Genomic DNA, 12,415 nt, shown 5'->3' on the forward strand with positions numbered 1-12,415 from the left:
AAATACAATTATTTATTTTCTAGTGTGCTGCTCTTTGCTGACATGCCCACATCTCACGACATTGTGTCACAGACAGTAATTACAGTACAGCAGAAATCCAAGGTCTGTTAACATGTGTTGAAATAAAGCCTTTATATTTCCATTTAGTGTATTATGCATTCAGGCTTCAAGGTTTTTAAGGTCCACAGTCAGTATTAAGAGATATGATAAGAGAAGCTTGGCATGTCAGTCAAAGCAGAAAGGAAGGCGAGGGGAGCAAAATAATTTGCATACCCCCTTTTTCTCTCTGTTAACTTTATTGGGATGGGCGGGGCACATGTTTGGGAAGCCCTGCCTCTGTAATACAGTACCAGACAATGCCCTCAATCTCTGTCCCCTGTCCTAGTTCTCTCACGAGCACAATTAAAAATGTATAAGGCTGCAGCAAGGATGGATTAGACACTGGTCTCCCACGGCTGCTGATCTGAGGGTGAAGCTGTCACAAAGGGGGTTAGAGGGAAAGGTGTGGGCAGGAATCTCATGATGATGGAAGTTCTATAGACCCAATGCTTCAGACCTTCTCCCCCACCCTCAAAAACCCACTCTTCCTGCTTCCAAATGGATTTCCTTCTCTTACTTTTATTTACAGTTTCTCCCCCAGGTGTCATCCCTCACCTGTCTGATACAGTGAGTAGCCTTTCATCCAACCACCCCCCCCCCCCTTTTAAGACTGCTGCATGTACCACCCCTGCCAACTGTGTACTCACAGCTAATCAATCTGACCCTATGTTCTAATTTTTACATTTTTTGGACCCACCCTCACCAAAGATGAGGACACATCCCGCAAGATAAAGTATTATTCTATCATGTTGGGCTACTTTAGGATGAATATGTATCAGGACTCCATCTTGCCAAGTGGGTTTCCCTCTTTTTGCAAAATAGGATGAAAACAACCATGCACCTGCTGAGACAAACACAGATAAGCAGCCAGCAGACTTATACAGGAAGCGATGTACAATATTTTGTGTGTGGACTAAGTGTGCTGCAGATGAAAGTACCCTTGTTGGTTTCTGCCAAAATAGGCCTACCATAGTTTCTACAGTTGTCATTATTATTAGAACTTTGGTAACTTGGTATTATCCATTTTTCCATCATTAAAATGCAGTTAAACAGATATTATTAAAGCTTATGAAAGCTTCTCAATTTCAGCATATCATTCATACTTGTATAAATGTATACATAAAATGTAAGCATACATTTTTGTAGGTTTGTACAGATATCACTTGTACAGGTACAATATAAATGTTTTTTTTATGGATGTTAAACTTTGGAGATGTACAAATCTTTACAAATCCCTAAACACTAAACATAAATTCCCGGAATGTTTGTGAGGGTACCACAACGAGTTCAATACTTGCATAGCAGCACTCGCATTTAACAGTAAATATAAATAAATGAAATTAATTGAAGGAATCTTCCGGGTTCAGTATAAGTTTAGCTCAGCCGAAAACATTTGGGGCATTATGTTGATTACCACAGAAAATAATTTTGAATCATCCCTGGTTTATTTAAAAAAAATAAAAATAAATAAGTAACTAAATAAATAATAATAAAAAAAAGCTCTTACATTACTTAGCATATGAACAGGGCCTAGTCGATAAATATACACATTAACATAATTTGTTAACATTAACATATCATTGCCTATACAAATGTAAAAATGTATGTGAGCTAAAACCACACTTTTTGTACAAATACCTACAAATACTTATGAGATCACATTGGTTTGAAGGAGATCCCACATTAATTTATTATGGTTTTGAGGTAGTAACAATAACTAAATGGTATTTTTGCAAAAACAGTGGTTACCATTAGGAAAGATGTTAAAAGTTTGGATGTCCTTTGTATATGATTGGGCATGTGATTAAATGTAATGCAGAGAGTATCACACTTATTGAGTGCCGATATATAATATTTTGGGATATTTCCTTTCATCATACTTTTTATGATGTGACATGCAGATAGATCAACAAACAGATGAAAATGTTAGAAATATGGTCCAACAAAATCAGCAGCAAACAACAATAATAACAACACCGGTCACATTTTATATTAGGTAGCCTTAACTACTATGTACTAACATTTAATTCATACAAGACTATGTATTTACTGTGTAACTACATGTTGTTCTGCAAAATTCCCACATTTATTGCAACTGAGGTTGAGGTACGGGTTGGTTTAGGAGTAAGGGTAGGGTTAGGGTTAGGATGAGGGGTTAGGGTTTTGGGGTAAAGGTTGGGTTAAGGGTAAAGTTAACAGTGTAACTACAAATGCAATTAAATGCAAGTACTTTAAATGTAATTACAATGCAACAAAATGTATGTACATAATAAGTACATTGTATCAATTGGTTAAATACATAGTAGTTAAGGCCGCCTAATATAAAGTGGGTCCAAAACACTAAAAAGGTTCCTTTTCATTTAAATGGATTGCAAACAAAATTTGCCTTGTTAGAAAGGGCACTTGTCGGTTGCATTGGATATACTGGTCAAATCTTTGGAGAAAAGATTACATATTGTCTTCAAGCTGTTATTCTCCATTCTAGTCTCTTACATTCACAGATTTTCAGTGTTAAGCTGATCAATGCATTTTCACCCCCTGTGAGTGCAGGGTTTCCCAGCTGTCAGGATATGATATTCCAGATGGGCTAGATACTCTGTGCTCAGAGCACTTTCCTCTTATTCTGGTCACCCAAAGGCCTATTATAATGTATTTACTGTCAGGATGCAGGTATGATGGGAGTATGTGTGACAGAATGCATTGATGAGCTTGCTTATTGCACATTACTTTTGACTAACAGCAAAGAGTAGAGGCAAAGGAAGTAATGTGGTTTCATACTGTATAGTGTGCTATGAATTTGCTATCGAAAGTGATTTCCTGTTACAGCAAATATGCACCTACATGTTAAAATGTGTGTATACATATACTGCATATATATATATATATATATATATATATATATATATATATATATATATATATATATATATATATATATATAATTTATCACACATGCATACTGTATGTGTAGCACTTAACAAGGAACAATAACTTTATAGCATTTAATAATCTTAATATTAATTTTTACATATACATTTGTGACAAAGTTTTTTAACACAGAACAGCTGTTAGAGATAATTTACCACAGGTGTCAATCCTTACCATTCTTCCTCTCCTGGCCTTGCTCTCCACAGATGTCGCTTGGCCACAGCCACATCACCACATACCCCCATCGTCCGACTCAGGCCAGTGAGCCATCTGGCCTGTGACTTACTCCCCCCCCCCCATTTCTAGAGAGGAAATCCGCCACAGCCATCTGCGCCCCCAGCCTGTGGACCACCTCAAACGTAAAAGGCTGGAGAGTAGGATACCAATGGGTGATCCGCACGTTGGCATCCTTTGTGCAATGGAGCCATTGGAGCAGGGCGTAGTCCGAACAGAGGGTGAAGGCCCTCCCAAGCAGGTAGTACTGGAGGATGACAACCGCCCATTTGATGGCCAGGCACTCCTTCTCAATCAGCCGTACTTCGTCTCTCACACCGAGAGCTTATGACTAATATAAAGCACGGGGACACTCCTCCACTACCTGGGACAATACAGACCCCAACCCACTGCCTGACGCATCTGCAAATAAACGGGAGAGAGAAATCAGGGGAATGCAAGAGTGGCCCGCCGCAATGTGCAGCTTTCACCCGCGTGAACGCCTGCTGACACGGCTCCATCCACTGGACCGGATCTGGTGCCCCCTTTTTAGTCAGATCAGTCAACGAGCTGGGGAAGGTTGAATAATTAGGCTCAAACTTATGATAATAGCCCTCCAGCCCCAGGAACTGTCTCACCTCCTTTTAGGTCTTAGGTCTCGGGCAGGCTTCAGTTGCTGCAGTTTTATCAATTTGGGGCCGCACCTGCCCATGACCCGAGTAGAAGCCCAGATACTGTACTTCCACCCGCCAAATTGCGCACTTCTTTGGGTTTGCCATGAGTCCCGGCCATCTCAATGACCTCAGGACAGCCCTCAGATGCTGCAGGTGCCGCTGCCAATCATTACTGTAAATAATGATATCTTCTAGATAGGCAGCGGCGTACGCAGTGTGTGGTCTGAGTATTCGGTCCATGAGCCACTGAAATGTAACCGGGGCCCCGAACAAACCGAATGGAAGTGTCACCTTATTAGTGTAATCCAAATGGTGTGGAAAATGCCGTCTTTTCTTGGGACATGGGAGTTAAGGGGATCTGCCAGTCTCCCTTTGTTAAATCAAGTGTCGAATAAAAGTGAGCCGCACCTAACCGATCAAGCAGTTCATCAATCCAAGGCACTGGGTACGTATCAAATTTAGACAGTGCATTGAATTTTCTATAATCCAAACAGAACTGGACTGAGCCGTCACTTTTAGGGACCAACACCACCAGGCTGGCCCAGTCATTGTGGGATTCTTCTATTACCCCCATATCTAGCATGGCCTTTAATTCTTCCCGAACCACTTCTTTTTTTGTGCTCAGGCAATCCGTAGGGATGACTGAGTGCCACTACCCCTGGGGACCCCTGAGTTATTTGTCCCTGTGTGTGCCCCAGTGTGTTTTGCTCTTAGGTCAAGAACGTACTGAATTTCGTTTTTGCTGTTTGAAGGTCCCTCCTCCCAATTTTCCCATAGGACGTCGAGCATGCCGTGCAGTTGACGCCCGTACAATAATTCAAATGGGGAAAACCCCATGGAACTTTGCGGGACCTCTCGTACTGCAAATAATAGGGGCTCGAGCCACTTGTCCCAATTTCGAGCATCTTCATGCACAAACATACGAATTTTATTCTTTAGTGTCTGATTAAATCATTCGACCAAGCCGTCCATTTGGGGGTGGTAAATGCTGGTCCAAATCGATTTAATCCCCAGTAATTCATACAGTTCGTGTAGTGTACATGACATAATCATTGTGCCCTAATCAATGAAGATTTCTTTCGGAATCCCCACTCAGGAGATTATTCTGAAGAGTGCCTCCGCAACACCACGTGCTGAGATGTTGCGCAGAGGTACTGTTTCCGGATATCGCGTTGCTTAGTCCACCAGAACCAACACAAAGCAATACCCACATGCCAACTGCTCTAATGGCCCAACGAGATCCATGTCAATTCTTTTGAAGGGGACCTCGATCAATGGAAGGGGCACAATGGTGCTCTTTAGGTGGCCGGCAGATTCACCAGCTGACATTCACAGCATGCTGCACACCACCTGCGAACATCCCCGCGAATGCCCGGCCAATAGAAACAGGCCATTAGATGGTTTAGTGTTTTTTTCTTGCCCTAAGTGAACTGCCATTGGATTATGATGAGCTGTCTGGAATAGCATTTCCCGATGTCTCTTCGGTATTAACAATTGGATTGTATCCTCCTTTGTCTGAGCATCCTGCGTCACTCTATACAACCGATCCTTAATAATTGAGGGTCTTGTCTCGTGTCTATTCCAGAGGGAAATACCTTGCAGGGAATCCTCTAAGGGCGGGGGAAGCAGTGGCAGTGGATTCACCAGCCTGTGGGGGAGAGCAGAGAGGGTAAGGGGAAACCAGTGGGATGAACGGCTCACGGGACAGGGGAACCGGTTTTAGGGTAGGAACTCCCCATTTCCAGGGAACACGAACAGGATGAGGGGAAGGATAGGGGAGGGAGGAGAGAGAGAGAGGGAGAGAGAGAGAGAAGAAGAAGAAGAGGGCTCGCTGGCCCCCGAATACGCCGCCATATGATACTGAGCCAGCTGGACCTCCCCATCCAGCGGTGCCAGTCAGTGGCACTGGACACACTCCGCTGTCCCTTTCAGTAGCTGAGCGATGAACTGCTCCAGTACCACCAGATCGAGTAGCTCCTCGGCGTTGCGATCTTCAGCTAGCATCCACCTTCGGCAGGCGTCACGGAGCTGCTGGGAGAAGGCAAACATGTGGCTGTGCTCATCAAGCACCAGTGATCGGAAGCGCTGGTGATGCTGCTCAAAACTACGGCCGGCCCGCTGCAATATGGCTCTTTTCAGATCCTCGTACACCAGGAGGTTGTAGACCCCAGTCTGCAGTGGCAGTAGGTGGACCGCCCACTGGGAGTTCGGCTATGAACAGCTCAATGTAAGCCTCGGGGTCATCTTGCGATCCCATCTTAGCGAGCATTGCTGTAGTCACATCTAGGGTTGTGGTGGAAGATCTCTCCTGTAATACTAAGCTCCGTAACACCTGCCGGTCCTCTGCTTGAGCCTGGGCCAGTGCCTTGAATCGCTGCTCCTGTTCCATGCGTAGCTCAAGCAGGGCCTGATGTTGAGCCTGGTGGATGCCAGCGAGGGTCTTGAAGATTTCGGCCAGTGGCGAGGACTCCATGATGATGTTTCCTTCTTCCAAACAATCCTGGGTTTTGGCACCACTGTGACAAGGTTCTTTAACACTCTGAAGGAGGAAGCAGGAGCCGGGTGAACAATCCAATGTGAGTCTTTTATTTACAACACTCTTTCAGTGTAACACACAAACGAAAGCCTTTTCAGCCCAAACAGAATCACACACCATCAGCATTATGCGTCTCTCTCTCTCTCTCCCCCCTCCAGCAGTCTGGACACCCTTTTTATCCCCCTCCAGCTCTCACTGAAACACAGAACAGCTGTTAGAGATAATTTCCCACAGGTGTCAATCCTTACCGTTCTTCTTCTACCGGCCTCACTATCCACAGACGTCGTTCTGCCACGGCCACATCACCACTAAATTTTAACATAAAAAAGTTTAACATTAGTTATTACAGTATTATATTTATAAGTTAACATTAACCAAGATTAATTAATGCTGTAAAAAGTATTGTTCATTGTTAGTTCATGATACCTAATGCAGTGTTGGGTGTAATCCAATTGCAAAATAATTAGTTACTGTAATCTAGTTACTTTTTTAGTAAAAAAATATGTAGTGCAATGCCTTACAATTTTAATTCTTGTAAAGAGATTACAGTTACTGACTTTAAATTAATTAAATTATTTGTAAGTAAATTATAGGGTTATGCTCTTTCCTAATATATTATTTATGTAGAATGCGTGAATTATGGCCCCGTATTGAGCCATTGTGAAAGAGAAATGTGAGGTGCTGTGTGTATGACTTGTGTGTATCAATGAACAAGGAAGAAATTCAGACATTATTTTTGAATTTGTTGTGGAAAAGTGTTTTAGAAAGTAACTTAAAAGTAAAGTAATTATTAATGTGACAACTTTTTTCAATAAAGTAATGATAAAAGTAATCTGATTAAATTGTATAGAAATAATTAGTAATTTGTAGTGGATTACTATTTTTAAGTAACTTACCCAACACTGCTAATGCATTAAGTAATGCTACAATTTTACAGATAACTTTCACTAAAACCATTTACAAGCATTATTACACAACCTAATTAACAGGTCCTTTATTACACAAGCTTAACAGGTCCTTAGTTAACATACAGCCAAATACCAACAAATAACCAGTTCTCCTTAATTGATGCAAATAATGCTACTAACTCTCTATGTTCCACTTTAACATATTGTCTAGATAACATTTGTCCCCTCTCATACAGGCCAGCCCGCACTACACCCTCCACCTCCTGGCTATCAGATGTTCTCCATAATCATCGTTCTAAACTCAGAGCAGCAGAGAGGAAATGGTGTAAATCGAAATATCTTGCTGACCTAAGTATGTATCAGTCACTCCTCACATCCTTCTCTGCTAATGTCTCCACTGCAAAAATATCATCCTATCACAACAAAATTAACAATTCTTCTGATGCTCGCACACTTTTCAAAACATTTTCCTCTCTCCTTTGCCCACCTCCTCCCACTCCCGCATCATTTCTAACAGCTGATGACTTTGCCACATTTTTCATAGATAAAATAACAACCAACAGCGTACAATTCTCCACACACATTAACATCACACATATTCACTCTTCCATCTTTCTCTCCCCCCTCGGAAGCGGAAGTCTCCAAACTTCTCCTTTCCAGCCATCCTACTGCCTGCCCTCTTGATCCTATCCCCTCCCACCTCTTTCAAGCCATTTATCCTTCAGTCTTACCTGCATTCTCTCACATCCTTCAGAAGCCCGCATTCTGTGGGTGAATGGTGACTCGTGGTGCCATCTCATAGAGGCACAAAATCACTGTCCCGGACCTTTACCTTGACTGTTCCCCGCTGGTGGAATGGCCTGCCTAATTCAACCCGAGCGGATGTGTCTTTAGCTTCTTTCAAAAAAGAACTAAAGACACATCTTTTTGGTGACACCTAACCCATTTATACTGACGCACTACCTTAATGTACTTAAAAAAATAAAAAATAAAAAATAAAATAAAATCCTTGCTATGTGTACTGCTCTAAGGTATATGAGACTTATATTACAGCACTTATTATATTGTTGCCCCTTTTGTTGTATGAATCACTTCTATTGTTCTCCTCATTTGTAAGTCACTTTGGATAAAAGCATCTGCTAAATGAATAAATGTAAATGTAAATATTTAGGAATGTTATCAAATTTATATTTATATATTACAATTTTCATATTTGAAAGTACATTAACGGCTGATCTATGAAGCATTATATGTTTAATTATTTATGATATTAAGTTATGTACTGTAGTGCCACCAACAAATAAACACACTGAGATACATTCAAATAAATCTGTACTGGTTTCTGACATATTGGCTTTGTTAAAAGTACATTAATGTACATCAACTGTATTTAAAACTTCTAAAACTCATGAACACAACACAAAAAATGATGGGAAGACAAACTGCTTTGTTAAACTTCCTAGTTTATGGGTAAAGATCTCCAATAAGCTTTGTTTTTTATTACAGTCAATCAAAAATGGCTTCATCTCCCTGGCCTACAGGAAAAGGGCAGGGGCCAGTTGTCCGGATACACGGTGAAGCACAACCTGCTCCAGCCTCAGCTCATTAGCCCCACTAAGACAGAGGTGTCTTCGCTTCCAAAGCCTCCGCTTTGACATTCACGCAGTGCTTCCAGTCGATCAGGTCCCAGCTCTGATAAATTTACATCTCTTTGAATGTGACACTAAAAAAAAAAAAAAAGCAGCGGAAAAAAAAAAGGGGAGGGGAGAAAAAGGGCCCAGCCACTAGATTAAATTTTGCCATCTAGAAAATGAGAAAAAAGGCCCTCTATCTCCTGGAGTCTACTGGGAAGATCTTTATTCTGATTCTTGTTAGAATTGTTTATCACAGTGACAGAGCAGGCCTGAGCAGAGATAAAGGCAGTGCTCCATCACACTCCCTGACAATCGTAGGACATGCACTGGAATGAAAGGAGCCAGGGAAATATTATTAATAGATGCTGACTTGATTTGCCTCGATTGCACGTCAAGAAGAGGGGGCCATGGCTTGATTGCAGCCTATGAAGTTCTGTCCAAAAGGGAAGCTATTTTTCATTAAGTGATAGAAGTCTTTTTCTTTTTTTCCGCTCCCCTTTGCTTTCCAAGGAGATGATAACTTATGCAGTTTATTCTAACCATGCTGATTTGTGTCAGTAAGAGAAAGAGAGAGAGAGAGAATGGAGCTTATCTTGTCTTTTTTTAAATAAACTGCCTTTCCTGGTATAATGCTAGTTTTAGTGCAAGTGGGAAGGTAGCATGCACGTTTGACCTGTTTTTGTGATCTACATGCATGTAGCTGTAGTGTGGTTGGGAAATGCGCTGCATAAAATGTAAGCAGCATTGTACACTCAATATTTTGGCTGGATTTAACGCAATAGTTAAAATATGATACGCATACTCCCATAAAACCAGTTGCACAAATCAGATGGAATTTTTAGTGTGTGCAATAGAAATTCACAGTGGTTGTAAGTAGATTTAAAAAAGACATCAACATCATTAAAATTTGCATTATCATGTCTTTTTGCCAACTAAGAAATAATAAAAAAAATTAATATATATACTGTATATATATATATATATGCATACTGCATGTGAAATAGACAGTAGTGTTGTCTTAAATGAGAATGAGAAGGCTGTAACAGTGAACGCTGGGAGGTAGGAGAGACAATAGGGGCAGAAATTCAGGGGGTTTGGTGGGACGCCGTGGGTTTGTAAGGTGTCCGCTCTTGCTGTGGCGGGCTGGAACACACATACACACACCTGTTGTGTGAACAGAGGAGGTGGTGTTGTTTAAGGGTAGGCAGATGGAGGTCTAATGCAGGGTGAATGAATCAGAATCTGTAAAAACACCTAGCCTTGAACATTTATGTATTAAGGGCAAACCCTATATGCAACTGTATTTGAATCCTCTTCATTTTGTTTACATACCAGCATTTTTGCTCTGTGATCACACTGTAAATGAGTTGTATTATTTTCACAGTATTATTGCTATATTTTCAAAGCCATCTTACTGGATTAACAGTTTACAGTACGTTAATAGTATGTACGTTTGTTTTGTATCCTTATAGCAGGAAGTTATAGCAGGAAATGAATAACAGTACCGACTATTTTACTGTTCAGGTGAATGCAGTAATATTGAAAATGGCAAAAATTTTACTCTATTTTTTTCAATAACAATATCAGATTGTAGTTAATTATTCTGCAAATACACGATGAACAATCCAACTACCATTTTGTCAGGCAAACTCTATTTTAAAACTGATTGAACTATCAAATGTAGAAAAAGTTGAGATTACTTAAATCAATAAATTCAACATTTATTCCTTTCAGTGTGATCAACTTAAAATTTTAAACAGCAGGCACATACAATGTCAAGTTTTGTCTTGAAGGTAGAACTTGCAGGCTTTTGAGCATGCTCAGTCTGATCACTGAGGAAGCCAATTGAGGCAGAATAATCTGCTTATCATTGCTACTAGTGTGTAATCACTGTTAGTTTGGCTTGATACTTTGACAAGGAATATTTTCTCATTAAAGTAATTTATTTATGTTATGTAAATATTGATTAGTGACATTTTGGTCAAAATGATGGGTTGCTGTATTGACCTTAATAGTTGACAACAATGCACTAATGTGCAGTAAATATACTGCATAGGATTGTCTGTTTAGTGGATTTTCAGTAGAAACACTGTGAACGCCTGTGCAGTGAAAACTTAATGTTTACTGTAGTAAGTCAATTAAGGTCAGGGCTCCCACAGACAAGGAAAATCAGAAATTATTAGGCAATTTAAAATTTGTGATTTTGATTCATAAGAATATTTGGTAACACTTTATAATAATGGTCTGTCATTAATAGGTAATTATGCAGGAATTAATGCAGGACAAATGAGTATTACTACATTAACACTTTAGTTACTACTATTAACTAATATGGAAACACGATTAACTAATCAGTAAGTAATAGTGAACTGATGACTGAGGTAGTTCACTGTTAGGTAATCAGTAATTACTGAATTTGATTTGCCTCATTGAGAACTATTAACTAACTATGGCCAATTTGAAATAACTACTAATGAATTACTAATCAAAACATTAGCATGTGCCTAAAATGTGAATGATTATGTTTTATTATCCTAAGGAATACACAGGTTGGGCACATACATCCCTCTATTTCTGTAAGGTAAGCTGACTATGATACTCTACCAGACACTGTAGCCTTGATTTAGAGAGCTGTTACATTCATAAATTAATTTCCACAAAGAACGCACATGAGGCGCATGTTTCTCTGAAGGCACATTTCATGATCTTGTTCACAATAAAAACATAATCATTCACATTTTAGGTATATGTTAATGTTTTGATTAGTAATTAATTAGTAGCTATTTTAATTATTATTTATTGATTACCTAACAGTGAACTACCTCAGTCATAAGTTCACTATTACTTACTGATTAGTTAATCGTGTTTCCATATTAGTTAATAGTAGTAAATAAAGTTTTAATGTAGTAATACTCATTTGTCCTGCATTCATTCCTGCATAATTACCTATTAATGACAGATCATTATTATAAATTGTTACCGAATATTATCCAGTAGTTATAGTAAGGTCCTGAAAATTCATGGGTCAAAAGATTTGTAAACTTTATATTGTTGCATCTGCTACTGAGCATGTCAATTGGAGAAGCAATTTGTGTGGAGGCAATATCCGTAATCACTTGCACTTAAATGTATTTATGTGTCATTGATCAAAGCATGGCGACATATGAGTACATGTAATTTAATATTGTTTAGAATTAATAGAGTAGATGCTTCTTGTTTTGGGGTTTTAGTGTTTTAAAAGTAAAAAGTTGAAAAGCTGCTTCACAAAGAATTTCTTGCTCCAAACTTAAAAATGTAAGCTTGTTGAACTTCGGTGAACATGTAGAAATCACTGTTATTTCTGAGTGTGTTGGACTTAATTTATTTAGTTAACTGAAAGCACAGACTTAAATTGTTAAATTGTAACAAACTTAAATTGTTAAG

Source organism: Myxocyprinus asiaticus, chromosome 17 (genome assembly GCF_019703515.2).
Source record: "Myxocyprinus asiaticus isolate MX2 ecotype Aquarium Trade chromosome 17, UBuf_Myxa_2, whole genome shotgun sequence".
Taxonomy (NCBI): domain Eukaryota; kingdom Metazoa; phylum Chordata; class Actinopteri; order Cypriniformes; family Catostomidae; genus Myxocyprinus; species Myxocyprinus asiaticus.